General features: G+C 34.4%; 1 protein-coding gene and 1 pseudogene across 1 annotated transcript in view; one reads left to right on the forward strand and one right to left on the reverse strand.

The window, feature by feature from the left end:
• Nucleotides 1-18,875, forward strand: part of KCTD8 (potassium channel tetramerization domain containing 8) — a 161,192-nt gene that overhangs the window by 76,423 nt on the left and 65,894 nt on the right. The window lies entirely within an intron of this gene.
• Nucleotides 6,044-7,046, reverse strand: LOC138374897 (T-complex protein 1 subunit eta pseudogene; annotated as a pseudogene).

Raw genomic sequence — 18,875 nt, forward strand, 5'->3', positions numbered from 1 at the left:
TGCACAAAGCAACCTAAGGATTAATTGTATGTCTGATTATAATTAAGAATATGACAATAATGGATACATTACTTCTCTATAGAGCTTTACAGTTTATAAACTGTTTTGATATTCATTATAATTCATTTTTTAACACTTCACCTTACCTTGCTGTTACTGAAAGTAATGCTTACAGAGAGACCTTCTAAAAAAAAAAATAGAAGAGAAGGTGATATGAACTTACTAAGAAATGTGTAAAATGAGAGAGAAGGATTTTTCTTTTTCTCAAAGAATACTGTATATGAAACCTAATCTTTGCCAGAAATGCAGTGGACTTATGACTGTTCATTTCTCGATATCTCAACATGTTTTAAATACAACCAATTTTAGAAAAGAAACCAGCAAGATTGTTTTTTATCTTTAAAAAAATAGAGAATTTATTCTTAAAATATTGAAAGCCATTAACTTTTTCAATATCCTAAGGTAATACTTCTCTAATGTAATGTTCCAAAAGGAATGCTGTGCTTCTTATGGTGCCTAACCATGACCCCCAAATTTAGCAAGATTTTAAGAAAGAAATTTTAGTCTGTCAGCTATGTAGATGGAAAAACAAAAGCCCTGGGAGAGTAAGTGACTTGCACAGCAAGTCACCTAAGTGGCTACTGAATGAGGAATGAAACCCACTTCTCTTTCCTTTTGTACATCTTTCCTCTACCACCGTGGAGTGGCAAACTCAGTCTCTACTACCAGTCAATAATGAAGTAAATTTCAGAGCTCTAAAATTTTAATGGTAATGGATTTTCCAAAGTAACTTGTGGGTAGTTAAGATTCAACTTAACAAAAGCTGAAACTATTTCCCCAGCTCAGTTCAGCCACATCTATTGTTTGCTGGAAGCTTAAAAGCAACTTTCTGGATGGCACTTACCACTTAGGAGCTTGATTCTCAGGGTCCTTTTTTTCCTTTTTTTTTTTTTTAATTTCAGAATATTACAGGGGCACAAACATTTTGGTTACACGCTTTACTTTTGTGTAGTTTGAATCAAAGTTGTATGTCTGCCCATCACCAAGATAGTGTGCATTGTACCCATGAGGTGTGAATTTCCCCTTCCCCTTCCCACCCACCTGGCTGGTTTCCCTTGAGTTTTACTACTACCATGTGCACATGGGTGTTGATCGATTAGTTCTAAATTGATAGTGAGTCCATGTAGTATTTGCTTTTCCATTCTTGGGATACTCCGCTTAGAAGAATGGTCTCCAGTTCCATCCAGGTTGTTACAAAAGGTGTTAGTTCACCATTTTTTTATGCCTGAGTAGTACTCCGTGGTATACATATAACACAGTTTATTAATCCACTTTTCTATTGATGGGCACTTAGATTGATTCCACATCTTTGAAAATGTGAATTGTGCTGCAATAAACATTCTAGTGCACGTGTCTTTTTGATAAAATGATTTTTTTTTTCCCCTTTGGGAAAATACCCAGTAATGGGATTGCTGGATCAAATGGTAGGTCTACTTTTAGTTCTCTGAGGTATCAATTCTCAGGGTCTTTACTAGTGCAGAATAGTTCATAGTTTTGTATTTCTAATGGAAAATCTTTATTTTTATTGAGTATCTACCATGTATATTTCTGTACATTTTATGGCTGTCCTACCTGTACAGAGTAAAAATTGCTTTAAGCTAGGAAAAGATGTATATAGTAGAGCCATTGGGATTGCCAAAGAGTTTGTTAGTGATGTGGTCATCCAGTTCTCAGCTGTGCATAGACCTTTCCCTAGTGCAAATCTATTTGTCATAGTCAAGGAAGAAACATTTAGTAGATGTTAGGAAAGATCCTTTGAAAATACAGTAAGTCAATACAACATGGTTACCATTGCCATCAACAAATTTAGCAACTATTTGGTTTACTGGTTTTCATTTACTTGATTTTCATTCAAGTTTATTGAACCTTAATTTACATACAGCAAACTGTGCCTATACTTAAGTATACAATTCTAGGGGTTAGTTTACTTTTATGTTGATGTTTTGTCCAAAGTGCCTTCTACAAGCAATAATTCTAATCATTATGTGTTTGTATTTGAAAATGAATGCAAGGGCTTGGATCTATATGTGGGTCATCTAAATATTAGTAAAAAATAATAAATTAGTATTTAATGTGAGGCATTACTTTACTTTCCTATAAAAGAAATATCCTGGAAGCAATGTGTAAATCCTTAGTGTGCTTTGGAAATTAATATTTTAAAACTTTCTTAAATTTACTGAATATGTGTATTATAAATTGCTTAGAACAGTGTCTGACACAAAGCAAGTGCTCAATAAATGGTGGCTCTTTGTAATGGTACAGTAAATCTTCATAACAATTGTATGAATTAGAAATTATTTTTGTTGAGGCACAGAGATGTCGAATAACTTGCCCAAGATAAGACAGCTAGTTAATGGAAAATCTGGGATGTGAATACAGAAAGTTTATTTCTAGGGACTGGGTATTCTTAATTCCTGCTGTCTATAAAAATTTGAATAAAATAATAATGATGATAAGTAAATTTATCTTAGACTTGGGTGTTCTTTCTGAGCTTTGATTATTTCAATATACCCTTAGGGTTTGCTCTCAGTTCCAATATTTATAAAAATTCTTGCAACTAGAGCTATTGTGGGGAACATTATGCAAACATTCTTTATTACTCCATGTATCATATTAGAAATATTTCATTTGCCAAAAAGTACAAAGCAGAGAACTATAATTATAAGGAAATAGAGATGGTGAAGCTGAAGTTAATGTGTTTAATACTTGGAAAAAAAATGGATTCTGAGACGAATGTGCGTAGAAAACTGACAGGTCCAAACCTGACTTGATTTTCAGCTGTTTTCGGATGAATTTCTCAAACTGTTAGAAGTAGAACACAGCAAAGATTGTGTTTTCAATTTCGCTTCATGCAGAGTTTGAACTTCCGTGCTATAAAAATAAGAAAGTCTTTTGACCCCTGACTTTATATGCTTCAACTGTTTGAACTGCATTTTTATTTTCTCACAAATTAAAAACCGTATCTTTCGGCAAAGAGCCCATTAGAGGAACAAATCTTCCTTGAAAGTGTTCTGAAACAGCCTTCATTTTCATCCTTGGGGAATTTTATTTCCAAACTGAGAGCCAACTGGAGCACGTCAGAAACAGCCGATGAGTAGATGAAGTAATGACTTTCTTACATAACAAGATTAGTTTTCTCATTTGGAAAAATAAAGGGACGAGGAATACGAGCTGGTTAATTTCACTGTCAGAAAACCCATTACTCATGCATGGAAATCTTTTTGGAAAACAGCTTGCCTTCAGATATTCATATATTGGAAAGAGGAGTATCAGTTGTGGACATACATAGTAAATAACAAGAAGAGACAAACAGCTAACTAGACGAACCGTTAGGGCATACAGCGGAGGAAGAAAACGCAGATGTTTTGTGTAAGAATAGAGGAGCAGAAATGTGAAAAATAAAATGATACTGAAGCTTTAAATTGTTTAGGTAAATGGAATGGAGAGTGGAGGCAAGTATCTTGATAATTCAGTCCCCCAACTCTGCAGGTAAGTAAAATGCATGGGAGTAGATCTGAGGTTTTTTTTTACAGTGGGCTTCAATTAATCAGTTTCACTCAATCAGACTAAATTCTAACCCATAAGAGTTCAGGGCATACAGTACAAAATTGAATTCTGATTTTAAGAATAAATTAATCGAGAAATGTAGACACCGACACCTACCAAAATGGACATGCACACGATCATGTTTAATCATAGTGTCATTGGTACTGTGTTATTGTTCATGAAGATAAAAATGGCCCAGAATATAAACTAATATATGTTCAAAATGTATAAAAGACTCACTGAACATAGAAGATGCTCAGTCTCTTTAATGAATAAAACGAACAAATGATAGATACAGTACAAGGTTGTAAACATAACAGAAGCAATGGCCTGCGTGCATCCCACACAGTTTAGAGCATCTCTGAGATCTGGGCATTTGCACAGTCGCTTCCTTGGTCATAGTTGTCTTTCCTTTATATTCAGAAATTCTATCTGGAGAAGTTATACACTGAGCTGAAATTTATTTTCACCTCGCCACTCTTCAGGCAGATTAAAGGCATATTTTATATCTGCCAAGTTTCTTTCTGCCTTGTTCTTGGTGTCTTATGCCTCATTTAACAGTAGGTTGATTCTATCCCCCCATTAATTAAGGAGATGGGGATACACCTCCTTCTGTAGGGCTGTATATAAATATTTTCTAAGGGTGGGGAAAGAGCAAGACTAACCAAGCCTGCCACTAACATTTTTGTGCCCGGGGAAAGGATTTGTATCATAAGTCTGAGTATATAAAATCACATAACTAATTAGCCAGTTATTAAATAAAATAGGTTTTATCTTCATACCTTGACCAATATGTTTTCACAAGAACCTGGAGGGATAGGTTTAAATTTTGACTTCTCCAATACCTCAGAGCTGTAGAATATGGCAGTGGTGGTCCTCAGCCCCCAATCTGCAGTCTTAATTCCAGGCTCTCACCTTGCCATCCGCCTGTGTTTTAAAAGGACTTACGTACATACCTGAGGTACTCCAGTTTACACATCCCAGTTCCATACAAACCACAAGAGAAACGGCTGTGGCTAGACATCTGCATTGTATATATTCAAACAGACAACCGTATTTTAAAGTTCTTTTGGCCAGAATTGTAGAAATATAGAGATATGACATAGAAATTCTTGCCTTAACCAAGATTATTCTTTCCACCCTATTTGCTCTTATGCTGAAGTAATCTGATCTGATCTTTAAAACAATAGCATGTGATAGGCTTGGCAGATATATCACTGGATGAAGAAAATACAGTTTAAGAATGTCAAGTGATTTGTTTAAAATCACATGTAGTAATGTAAGGCCAGCCTGAAATTGGAACATGCAGATTCCAAATTCCTTACTCTTCAAAAGAGGGTAAATTGATAATATGTCGGTGAGTGTTAAGCAACCAAATATTCAGACATTTAAAAAATTCTTACATGAAGAAGATAACACATTTATCAAAAGTCTCCAAGGGGAAGCCAATATCAATATAAGAACATGAGTAGAAAAATCTTTATTCCTAAAATGTTATTAGGAACAACCTAAGGGTCAGTTGAGGGAAAACTTAATCAAAAACTTGGAAGGAAATTTTATGGTGAATATTTATTAGTAAATTTTAAGATTGCAAACTCTGAATAGTCTATTATATACACTCTTTATCAATATTTTGTAAGTATGCTGGAAGTTTCTAGGGGAACTTGGAAAAAATGGGAACAAAATTACTTTCTAAGAGTTAAACTGTGAAGTAAACATATCAGATCAGAGATATGCAAATTTGTCCTAAAAAGAAAGAGTAGCTTCTTCAATTACAAGACTAAACTTAATCTTATTGAATACAGTAAAATATCAGAAGAAAGCATGTATCCATCAGTTAGTCAGAAAATGACATATAGGAAAGAGAGGATCTCAGAAATAATAGTGGACTGTGTCAATCCAAATACAGTCTGGGGAGAGGATGTCTTTCTCAACAAATTTTCAATATTTCTGTCTCATTGTAACGGATATTTTTAAAGTGAGTATGTACTCACCAGACTGTCCGATCCTGTCATTAAGTGTTTAATTCACTTAGCCGTCTCTCTTAGTTCTAACTCAGTACTCTCTGGACCTTTTTCTGATAAAGACTTTGGTTTCTATGTAGAGTAGTCTATACTGCCTCCTTGTGCTTGCTGGTGTGATACAGACCATGAGATGATGATGTTTTATTGGGTTTCTTTCAGTTATATATCAATCAAGAGGTATTTTAGTGTGTGTTTGAAACAATTCTCTTATTAACAGATTCGTGATATTTTTGTAATGTCCCTAGCTTAAACAAACACACACAAAAAAATTACATTTTCCGGTTCTCATAAAGGATACTAAAGATAGGATAACAACAACAACAAAAAAATCAAATGATCCAAAACAATGGTGATGTTACAGAATCGTCGTATCTTTCCTGAACCATTTAGCATTTGAAAATAAAATGTCTATACTACCCAAAGTGATCTACAAATTCAGTGGAATCCCTATCAATATACCTCTTCAGATCCTCTTCAGGTACTCGGCCAGCACAGAACATGTCCCTTTCAGCAAAGTACTGGTGGTCACGTCTCCAGTGAGCAGTTTGGACAAGCTGACTTTGACTCCAGAATGATGCATCCTCTCTAACCTGTAGTACAGGACGTTCCACTCAGCATCACCAATCAACTGATAATCCTCAACTGTGTGGACCCTCATCTTGGCATTATCCTTCTCAGCTTTCAACTCGAGTTCAACATTTAAAGGGGCGACCATGTGATTACCGTACTTTTGGGGCTGCTTCTCAAACCCAGCGTAAGAGAAAGTCTTGAAGGCAACACCAGCTACCAGCTGAGACTGCGCTAGGGCTTCGCCCTGTACCTTCTTCAGTCAGTCGTTTTAAGCTGCAGCAACTCATCGGGCGTCAGCACGACATCAGCCACCGTCCTAGTGAAGAAGGCTTTGTGCTGGGAGCTCAGCTGGCATCTCAGAGCAGTCAGGGCACACTTGTCCAGCGACTTCCTCTGCTTCGTCTTACCCACCTCCTTCGTGGTCACAGAGATCTCTTTGTTCTTGTTAACTGCCAACTGGGTGGCTGTACAGAAAGCTCAAATGATGAGCTGGAGGTAAAAACCTCCCTCTATGTACATACGGTTTTACCTGTTTCAGAAACTCTGCACCAGCAAGGTCACTGAGGTGGTGCCATCACGGACTTCAGCATCTTGGGATCTGGCAATGTCTGCGAAAGTCTTGGCTCCAGGATGGACAAGATCAAGGAGTTTCAGAATTACGGCCCCATCACTGAAAATTGTTGCTTTGCCTCGACCATCCATAGTAAGCTTGTCTGTGCCGCATAGACCCAGGGTGGTTCTTACTGCTTCAGCAGTCACCTGGCAGGCACTGATGTTACTCACAAGCTAGAGGATGCCTTGGGAGCTAGCAGTCCCCTGTTTCAACAGAATAACTGCTGTGGACATGATTTTGGAAGCTTATTCAGTGGCCTGTTACTCTTCCTCTCTTCTCTGTGTCCAGGCTGCCCAGCAACCCTCAGTGCCCACTCAACAGAAGTCCCCTAAACTTACTTTCTAGGTACATCAGGATGCATTTAGGAGTTAGTTCTGTATTCATACAGTGACTATACTTCTTCTATTGCTATTTTTTTCAGGTTTTATTCCTCGGATAATTTCATATACTCTTGCATTGGGAAAAAAGTGAAGGATTGAAAGGGAAAAAAAGACCAACATTAGTATTAATCATGTCTTTATTTTATCCTGAAAAGATAACATATTATTGATCCCCAGCGATTCAAGTCCTGGCTTGAATGGCTTTTCTATTTGCAGATGCAATTAGAAAGTCTATTCAGTTCAATTTAACTCCATTCAAGTGAGTTACCTGACTTTAAATCCCCAACATTTGTTGAGTACCTAAATGTGCTTTGAGAAATAAAGAGAAATAAAACACTCCCTCTGCTCTCAAGGAGTTTTGAAAGAGCTATATACATCATTTGAAAAATTTTGAGAGAACATTCTCCATGATTATCTGAAAAGATACCTCTCCCTCCAATACGTATCACCTAACTTTTTAAAAATCATAAGTAAATACTCCTAAAATGCAAAAGAGAATCTGGATTTTGTAACAGAGTGTGGAGAATGACACATAGAAAATAATTGTGGTCTTTGATTTCTGATGGATGTCTATTTAAAAATGTATGGACAGTCTGGTTATGATTACAGGTCTCCATTAGTTTCTTCTCTTAGTTCAGTCCATTTAAGAATCTTCTGTGATGATGTCCTGTGATTAGATTAGATAATGGCAGTGATATAACCAAGAGGGATAAAAAGGCAGTATTCTACTCTTTTAATTCAATTGAGGAGTCGAGAGATGCAAATGCATTAATTTGGCCTTTGTTTTGCAGATCCTGAATCACTGCATCTTACTTCCACACTGTAAAGCACATTTGTTTCTTATCCTCTCACTTTGGATTTGTTTGGTAGCTTCATGTTTTGTTGAATGTTAACTACTGTGGGGTTTCACTCAGTTCTCAGCATTGCAAGGACAGTCTCTCCAGGTGATTGGCAAAAAGGATGGGTATTCCTGCATTGCACTGAACATACCATGTCATTTTCTATTGATTCCAGCATTTTAGTTCTGGATTTTTTTTTTTTTTTTTTTTTTTTTTTTTGCTGTTTCTATTAAGTAATTAAGACATTACTATTATTTTTCTATATAGTCAGTGTTTAGATAAAACAGCATGTTTATCACTGTCTTTTCACAACATTCTTTCTTACATCTGAGACTTCCATTCTGAAATAATTTTGCCTCTTCTTGAAGTTTGTTCATTAGAAATTCCTTTAGTATTTAATATATGGGCTGCTGGTAGAATCTGTTTTGCTTGTCTGCATATGTGTTTATCTGAACATTCTCTTGAAAGGTAGTGTTCTTGGTATAGTATATCATGGTATATAATTCTGATTGACAGGTATTTTTACTCTTAGAACTTTGAAGTTAGTAGTTTACTGTCTTTGGATTTCCATTTACGCTATTGAAAAGTATATCTGTAGGAAATTAATCATTTCTCTCTGGTTATTATTATCTTCTGCTTTTTATTACAACTTCAAATTGAAAATTAGTATTTTAATCATCTGAAAAATTCTCGGTCATTATATCTTCAAATGTTCCATTTTCCTTTTGTCTCTAGTATCTTCTCCTAAAGTTCTAATGATTCATTTAGTACAATTTCGATTTGTGTTACATGTTTTTTAATCTCTCTTTCAAATTAACTGTCTTTGTCCTTTGCTGCATAACCATTAATTACCTTTTAATTTACCTTTTTTGTCCTCAAATATATCAAAATCTACTGTTTAGCCAATCCTTTATATTTTAAAAATTTAATAAACATTTTGTATTTCTATAAGTCCTCTTTTGTTCTTTAAATTTTTTATTATGGTATAATTTACATGCAGAAAAATTGACTTAGTGTACAGTTCTGTGAGTTTTGACAAATGATATATTTATGTAACCATCATAACAATCAAGATACAGAACAATTCCATTCTCTCCAAAATTCTCTGTGTCACTCCAGGCTTAGTACAAACAAAGAGTGATTGCTAGTTGTATTTAAATATAAAGATCCATTTCTTGTTTCATTTTTCCTAACCTTGATTTGTTATATCCTATGCTTTTATAACCTCAGCTATCAACATAATGGTGGGAAGTTATAGTAGTTTATTCTAGGGACATTTAACACAATAGAACAAAAGGGTATCAATGGCATTATATTACTTTTAATCACAGTTTATTATACCCTTTAAAGTGAGTAGATTTTATGTGAAACTTCTGAATAGGAGACTGAAGATCTTCAAGGGAGTAGAGTCTAGAAGTTCTTGTAAGTGTGGTAGTCATTGTTAATGATTTCTACCATTGTTAATCATTAATGATAAGTAACCACTTTAAAGGGGAAATGAAATAAAGAGAAGACATTCATGAGCTGAGGTCTCTTTAGGCCCTAATACATAAACTTCTTTTATTCTTCCTGTGAAATCTCCTATTCACTGAGCTTCATTTCAACCAGTTGTTGATTTGACTAAATTTATTATCCCTTATTGCTTTTTAATTATCACCAAGCTGGAAATAATCAATGACTTTGCATCGGGAGTTTGCAGCACAGGAGTTTGTTGGCCCAAATCATGCTTCCAATAGTAGGAAAACTATTTTGTTTAAATGGAGAACTTCTATTTTACATAATCAATTCTGCTTATTGTCCTGATTGCATGTTTTTTCATGTGATCAACAGATATTTATTGAGCACATTGTCTGAGTCAGACATTTCAATCCTTGTGTCACCTAGAAGGATCTGTGTACCACTTACTGATCTGTCCTCATTTTTGCTTTATTCTTTTTGGGCTTAGTAAAAATAAAAAGGCTTCAATAGGGGAAAATGGATTCTCACAAATCTAGGAAAGTAGGTGGTCACTTGAGATGTTTATAGAGTCAAAATTCAGGTGTCTGGTGGACAGCTGTGTTATGTGAAGTTTTGTCAATGTAACTTCATACATGTTTCATTATTGATTTGTAACCTGAATTTGTGCTTATCATGCAGGTGAGATATTGAAGCACAATATTTTTTTTGCTAACAATTTGCTAATTTAAAGAATTTGTGCTTTTTGCTTCCCTATTTAAGAAAATTTTAAAACATTTAAAGTCCTTGTTGATAATGCTACTCGTATAGGATTTGTTTGAATTGAGCATTTAAAAACATACCATAATAGTTTATTTTTCTAGTTGTTGCATATGATTGTATTTTTCCTTGTTGCAATCAGAATGCAAAGCTGATTATTCTTTTCTGCAATCCCTAAATAGAATATTTCAAAGAAGTTTTCATTTAAAAAGAGATGGCAATACAGAGAATAATTTTCTCATAAAATACATGAGTATAATCTTTTTTTCTTCTTATAGCAATTGTAATTAGATCCATTGTGGACAGTGCTTTACGTTTATTATTCTCTCATATAACTAGCAATAAAAATCATGATTAGGAAATTACAAAAGAAGCTGTATCTCTGATAAATATCAGACCTTTGGAGGGCTATAATTTATTCTATTTTACTTATAAGTGGGCACACAATTTTAATTTAAAACAACACATTATTCTACACCTCTACAGGTCATTTTAGACAGCTCTGGATTTCCATTACTTAGGAAAAAATAGACAAGAGTCAGTTATTTTAAAATCATCTAAGGCAGTAAATTTTTATGCAAGACAAAAGGAACACACAACAGTTGTTTTATCTTAAAATTTTTGTGAAAATATCTTGGAGTTTCATCATGTAAGGATGTTGTTACATGAAAAAAGACTTGGTAGGTGGGCATCAAAACAAAATGGCATGTATATGATTTAAAGAGAAATAGGGAAGAGTGTTCCTTTGAAAAATGAGGCAGAGAGGACACTTGCAAACAGATAAGTATTTATATATGTGCTTCTTACTTTTATGTTTTTTGAAAATTTGTAAAAAACAAAAAAGTACATGTATTCACTTCTATAATTGGGATAAATGATACCTAACTAATGTTTTTGAAAGTAAATTTTAGCAATATTTATGTCTCTAACCTAGTTACATGGCAATTTTTAAAAAGGCTTAGAATAATAAGTAAACTAGTTAGATTTTATTGCCAATGATGACTTGGAATATTTTTTTACAATTGTTTGTATTTTGCCATGTTTTCACCTTTGTAGATCATCCATTTATATGAAATAAATGGGTTGTTTTAAAGTTTTGTGCATTCATTCATTATTTTATTTACTATCATTTAAAAAACACTTCATGTGTAATTTCTGTGCTATGTTCTGTTCTTTTGCATCTAATGAGGGTTACTCAGACCAGAAATGTCGTCGCCTATTTTTAAGATGGTAGCATTTTTGTCACTGGGATACAGAGCCAGTGGGCGTGAACTTTAAACTGACAGCTATCCTCAATACTTTAAAAAAAGTTCAGTGAGCTGAGGGGGTGTGTTCATATCGAGATTGTCAAGATAACTACCCGGAAGCAAGTTTTAGGGATGTTCTCTGGGGAGCTGTCAGTTCTTCCCCCGAGGTGATTTTAACATTTATTTATACCTTATTGCTGCTAAAACAAAAAATGTAGGCAAAGTCAGTGGTGGTGGGGATGCCTTTTCCTCCCTTTCCCCGTAATTCATCTTAGTTTATTTTATTAAAGAAAAAATAAAGGGATGGGATTAGGTTATTAGTGTGGAGGAGTTCTGTGAGGAAAAGTCAGAGACCTCGCTATTTCCCTACAGAAATCCAGATCTGTTCCAGGTGGTATATGTAACTGAACCTTATCCTCTTCTAATTCCAAAGCATAAGAAGCCTGATAGACCATTTATGAGAAAGGAAGGTGTCTTCAGCCTCAGTAGATCTGGAAAGACTACTATAAATCCCCATTTGAGCAAAGAGAGAAAAAGAGAAACTTCAGATCCAGGATTCTTTTTTCATTCTTGCATCTTCTCCTGGTGCATATTCCCCATTATAACTTTCATTCTGCACTTGTTTTTTTGAGTACTGACAAACTCTGCATCAGATACTATGCTGCTTGTGAGCGTAAAGAGACGACGAAGGTGATTCTTGACTCCAGTGAGTTCACGGTCTGATGGCAGGCTCAAAAATGGACACACAAACTAGAATATGTACAATGAAAAAGATATTATATCTACTGTGGGCTTTAAAAGCAAGGAGTGGCCTCTAATTATAAGAGGTCAAAAATTCCATGGAGAACCATGAACGTTTGCTGTATGGAATTACTCACAAGTGTTAGAAAGGCATCACTCCAGTGTTGTGTTCATGGAAGTTCTTACATTTGTAAGATAAACTTATTCCCGTGGACCATAAAGAATCTAAGAAGTATCATATCTCTCTATTCAGGATCTTGGAAATCTTTGCCTTGGGAGAATCAGATACAGTGTTTTACTGATACATAATTAATAATCACAGTCTCTACTCAAGATGCCTCTACGGTAGCCATAGGGAAATTATATTTCAAAGATGTTTTAAAGTACAAGGTAGTAGTAAATTAGTGTTTGCCTTAAGAATGGAACATATGCACATATATTATATTTCATTGATTCTAAGATGCTATTTAATTAATAGTTTATCAGAAAAAAGATATTATAACTCTTATGTAGAGATCTATTTAAATGTGAAAACTGTGCATCTTAGACATAGGGAACCACGTTATGCTTTAAAAAACGGTGAGTTCTTTGCATAAAAAAGCCCAAAATGTAATTTAATTTGCAAAGTAAATCAAAATTTTAGATGGCTGTTTTATTTTTACATTTGTTATAAATACTGTTCCAGTCCATTTGGATTTAATTTGTTCCTTTTATTGGGCTTATCTATTTATGGCATGCTTTTTTTCCTATTTTAAATCATTTTTTTTCAACTTAGTACTTTGCATTGGTGGCATGCTTTATGTATGTTGGTGTCTTAATTACTGAAGGTGTTACGTGGATTTTTATAATATCAATCCGGTGCTTGGCACATGGATATGCCAAGGATATATGTGAAAGTGCTCTGCTTCCGTGGTATCAAATATACTCTTTAAAATATGGAGCATTAATATTGAATGCATATAATAGTATGTCTTCACTGATATAAAAGAAAATGGAAAGGGGCCATTTTCTATTTTCTAAAGTGACCCTGAGGATACAATAATCTTTGGGTTGTCATTTCTCTTGAAGTTTTTCCGAGGCAGTTTGTATCTCTTGATTTTAGGTTGTCACTCTGGGAAATACTTAAGAATATTTTTCAGAAAATCACAGAAGCTAAAGATTAAAAAAAAAGAAACAAATACTCATCCAGCTTGTCTGGATGAATTGCCTTTACTAGAATCCAGGGAAGTAGTATTAGTGGAGCCTGCATGATACCGTTCCTCCATCTCTGTGCCATCAGAGGAACAGGGTGCTCTTGGGAATTTACTAAAGGGCAGCAAAATAGTCTACAGATTATATTGATGTCTGAGATATTCTTATTTTTTTTGAAAAATCAGAACTGATTTGTAAATTACAACGTTATGTAAGCCATTAATATATTAAAATGTCAATTTTAAATAATTTAGTAACATTATAAATGACTATTGGATCCCCATTTCTGCTCACAAATGTCTAATTAACCCACATGATACTGTTATGATACCATTGAAACTGATGCTCTTTATCGCATTAATTGTATGGAAGTGTCATTTCCAAGGTCAATCACAGGTCTTCTGTCAGGGGGACTGAATTCCCATAGCCTCTTCTTATATTGGCTATTGTGGCTAGAAGGGAATTCAGCATGGTTAGGATGGAAAGAAAGAGAACTATGGCTTCGTTGAGGGAAAGCTTATCTCTTTCTTGCCCAGCAGAGGAAAATTTAAAATCTTTCACATAGTTGTATCTAGATTTCAAAAAATGCGTTCGTGATCTCTCTTTGCACTATGCTGCCATTTCTTAACAGAATATTAGCATTCGTTTTGCTGCAAAATTGCTTTAAATACAAATATGATCGGATAAGGATTGAAAGTATTTAAACCAAGGAAAACCATTATTAATGGCCAGGCAATTAAGGGGAATTGGGTAGAGTACTTTCAAGTATCTTGGCACTTAGAATTTTTTAATTTATCTACCAAATGATTAGGCCAACTATTTTACAAAGGGAGAATCTATTGAAAGTGAATTAATGTTTAATGGATTAGCAATATTGTATATTAATGTGATCTGAATGTGTCCCCCCCAAATCCACGGGTTGGAAACTTGATCCCCAGTGCTGCAGTGTTGGGAGGGTGGAGCCTTTTCGGGGGTGTTTAGGTCATGAGGGCTCTGCTCTGACGAACGGACTCGTGCTGCTATAGAAAGGGCTTGGGGCAGTGAATTCATCACTTCTGCCATCTGACATGTGAAGACACAGCAGAAAGTTCCCACAAGATGCTGGCACCTTGATCTTGGACTTCCCAGTTTCCAGAACTGTGAGAAACAAATTTCTGTTCTTTCTAAATTATCCCGTCTGTGTTATTCTATTATAGCAGCATGGTCTGACACGTATCAAAGTAAATGGTAGATAATACTTAGGTCAAAGTTTAATGAAATATACCTACACTCAGGTACAAATAAAATACAGGTTTATTTTAAATATTTAAAATGTTTTAAGTTTTTTCTTAGCTTTCCTTCTCCTTCCCAGAAAGTCAACGAAATGATAAGGACAACTTCAGAAGGCCTACCAGGAGGGCCCTCTTGGGGCTCACATTTAAGAACCATTGAGCTCAAGGCCAAACCTAACATTGCCAGCATCTTAGTTCTAGAAGGCCCCATTAGCAGATGTGTTAACAGCCCTCTAGTTTCACTGTCTCTTTTGACAGCCTTTTATTTGCTCTTGTCTTGGAGCATTTTGTCTTACCTTTTCCCTAGTTCTTTGGTATTTTAACTGCATTCTCCTCGTCCTTAAGATTCAATGGATGTGCCTTAGGACTTTACCAGAGGAAAGTGGAACTTTAATCATGAAGGGTGCTGGTTTCTCACTCTGCTTTTAACAAATCAGCTCCACTTTCCTCTGTCCTGTATGTTGGGCTCTGCATAATATTAAGTTAAGAAAGCAAGCCCAACCTCTAAAAATGTAAGTTTGAAAACTGTACACAAAATTAACACCTAGGGTGTTACAGAGAGGCAAGGTCTTTCCGTTCTACTGAAGATGGTGTTGGGTGAGGATCCACGTAAAACCTTAGGGGACAAGTTGTGAAGAAAATCAGACTTCATCAGGAAATTTTTTTCAATATTCAGGAATAGGCACTCTATGTCAAAGTGAGCCAATGCTTTTGCAAATCAAACCCAGATAATCTCACCAGCTGCTATGGTACTGGAGAGTGATAAGGAAATGGTTTTGAACTTGATGAGAAAAAGAATAGATAATTGTTTAAAAAATATTTTTTAATTACAATAAGAAAATATGGTTTTGATTTATAAAAGCTTTGGGCAGAATGTTCTCTTATATGCTGATCTTAAGAATGCTTTGATGGCTCCTAGGCACCAGTGGGCAAATGAGACTTAGGAAATCTCCTGTTTCACAATGTCAGACTGGCTTCCATTTTTTCCTGCGTTACCACAGGAATTGGGACCCAGACACACTAAGAGGAGGGATGTCCTGAAAGTAGTAATGTTATTGTTCCCTTTGCCTTTTGTATATTTATATAGAACTTGCATGTGTCAAATCAGTCTTACGATTTAGCTCCACAATAACATGACATCAGTTATAATTTTGTGTTGGTTAGTTTTGTTAAACCCTTGCCAACAATGAGCATCATCCTTTTCCTATCCTTTGTAAATTTTTAAGCAGAAGAGCCTTTAAGTGTTTATTGTTAGAGATGTTAAACCTTTGTGTTAATAAAACAAAAATTTCAAGAAGATTATTAAGCAAAGGAATAAATGGATTTATTTTACTGTCAATGCAATAATTCTTTTCACATTTATGATAAAGAATTCTCCTTTTGGTTGGCTTTCCACAGACTATTTGACAATGTTTTCATGCTTGACCTTCTCTAACTCCAAAATGCTAAGATAATTTTCAAGTAGCTATGCTCCAGTATTTTTAACAGCTTGTTCTATTTTTGGCAGTGCTAAAAATGTTCTTGGAGTCTTTTATTTCCCTTATGTCATCAAACAATTGATTAACAACTAACCTATCTTGCCAGATTCCTAGAAAAAAAATCAAAGGCTAGAAACCCAGCCTATGAAATAATAAATATAATTTGCTTTTCTCTGACATTTTCCTATACAAATTCAATTTCTTTATGTCCTCTATGTGCTGTTTCTACCAATTACACCTTTACTACTTCTAGGCTTGAATCTATAGCTACTTACAATTGCTTTCCCAGATCAAACATAAATCAAAATGTGGAGCTGAGTTCAGAATCTTGGCAGCAGATAAGTTTAAAATCCTCCAGTAAGTATGGGAGACAAATAATCTTGTTTTAAATTTGAGCAAGTTGAGTATTTCTTTTTGGAAATAATTTGAATTCAGTATTTTGGTTGATTATATTTGATAACTGACTGAAAAGGAAAAGGTCATCACTGAGAAGAAAAAAATGCTTAAAATAGTTTTCAAAAGAAAACTACATGTTATATGCATGGAAAAATATCAAATTGAAAAAATTGAGGTGTTACTTTCCATAATAATCCTGTGCTTATATAAGATTTCCATCTGTTCAGATTCTGTTTTTTTTTTTTTTTTTAACTAGCTGAGTATTTATTTATATTTTATTTGGGTATTTTATCAACATCTCTTAATGATCTGCAATAATTTTTTATAAGCACTTATCTACACCAAATCTTGTAGATTTATTTATAAGGAGGCTTGAAAGGGACTGCAAACAACCATAGAAGCAGCAGAAAAATACCTCCCAGAGTCCCTATGTAAACATACAGCAGAAATTAGTTGAACCACTTTAGAATTCAAAATTATAATTAAAACAACTTTTAGGGGGAATTACTGGTATGTTTGATATAGAATTTAATCCTATAAGAAATCCTGTAATGATTAGGAAAACATAGGCTCTTTCAAGGTCAGAAATTATTAACGAAGACTAAATCTTACTTGATACTTCTTGGACTCTTTTTCCCCTCAGTATACCTAGTTCTTAACTAGTCATTAAAGGAAACAAATACATCACCATCTAATTGTATTTTAATAATGTATAAGTTGTTCTAAGAGCAACTTTACCAACTTTGTACTTAAATTTTCTTATACTTTTTTCTGTGATTATTTGTGCTCGGGTAATTGTATTACTATATGGTGGCAGTTTATTGCTAATGAGGTATAATATCCCATATAACATTAATATTATAACATATATTAATATATATTATAATACAATCATAAAATAATATGGGAATAATGAATTAAATTACATGAATATGAAACACTTGACAGAAAGCAGCTCACATACATCAATTTGCTTAAAGCTCACAACCATCCTAGGAGATAGACAGTATCCCTATTTTAGAGATGAGAATTCTGAAGATATCTGGATAAATAAGACTAAAATAAATAAATAAGACTAAAATTCAAATTATAGATTTTTAAACTATATCCTTTTAAAAATATGATTATTATTTTTGTAGAAAAATGTATATACACTCATTAGAAAAATTCAAACAAGTCCCAAAATCTGACCTTCTAAAAATGATTTTACCCACCTCCTCTGACTATATTCCATATAAACACCTCCCAATATATATACAGAAAGGAAGAGAAAAATTTAGACAGTTAGAAGAAATGATTTTTGAAAATGGGGTGATATATTTTCATATAAAGATAGAAAACATTGATTTAATTTTTACTTTAGTATAACTGAAATAGAAAGAACATAAGTAAAATCGAAGGCATCATTGACCTTAAAATGAGTGTTTCTTCATAAAAAGAAAAAGTTACCTATGGATTTAAGAAAATGACTATGATGACAGGGAATTGGCATCAATATGTTTTTGACTGTTTTCAATTATGCAGAGTATCCACTGCTTCTCTGCTGGAGAGAGGAGAAAATGATCACTTTACCAAACTCGCAGTTGCTATATTTCTGTATTTAAATGGACTCAGTGCTCACCGTTATATATTTTTTATTTATCACTATCTTGCTGTTGTTGAGCTATTCTGATTACTTTCTTGGCTGGCTAGATTTCACTGTCGGTTTGTGTGTATGTATGTTTCTAAAGAAAAACTTCCCTGTGCTGATTACCTATCTTTTGTGTAGCTGTCAACGTCTCTGTTGATTGTAGAAGGAACTCTTGGCTGAGGATACAATTCTGGATTTATACTTTCATGTTAGAACTGTACAGTCGTTTCTCAACCATTTTCTAGTTTTAATTATGTACAAGTTGTAAGTGCCTTTTACACAGAAATGGATTAGAAATCCTTCCCTAATATGCTAACATTTTCCGTTAGCACATGAGCTTGAAGATACTAGAAGCATTTGGCCTGGAAAAAACTTGAGAGATCTATAATAACTATGCAACCAAAGAGCTGGCAGCAAGCAGGCAGCTCTTCCTTACCCTGTCTAATCTAGTCCAGACACCCCCTTTTCCTGTGCTTTCATAGTATTCTGTGCTTCCTTTTATCCTAATATTTATGTGGTCGTTTTATAATCATCTCCATACAGGTGTAGATTGTGAATTCCTTGAATGAACGCAAAAACGTAGTAAGCATTCAATAAATGTTTCTTTGATTTGAAGGGATTAGTTTTATCTTCTATTGATTTGTAGAGGCTGCCAGGAACGCTGTTGAGTGTGAT

This window comes from Eulemur rufifrons, chromosome 24 (genome assembly GCF_041146395.1).
Source record: "Eulemur rufifrons isolate Redbay chromosome 24, OSU_ERuf_1, whole genome shotgun sequence".
In the NCBI taxonomy this organism is placed as follows: domain Eukaryota; kingdom Metazoa; phylum Chordata; class Mammalia; order Primates; family Lemuridae; genus Eulemur; species Eulemur rufifrons.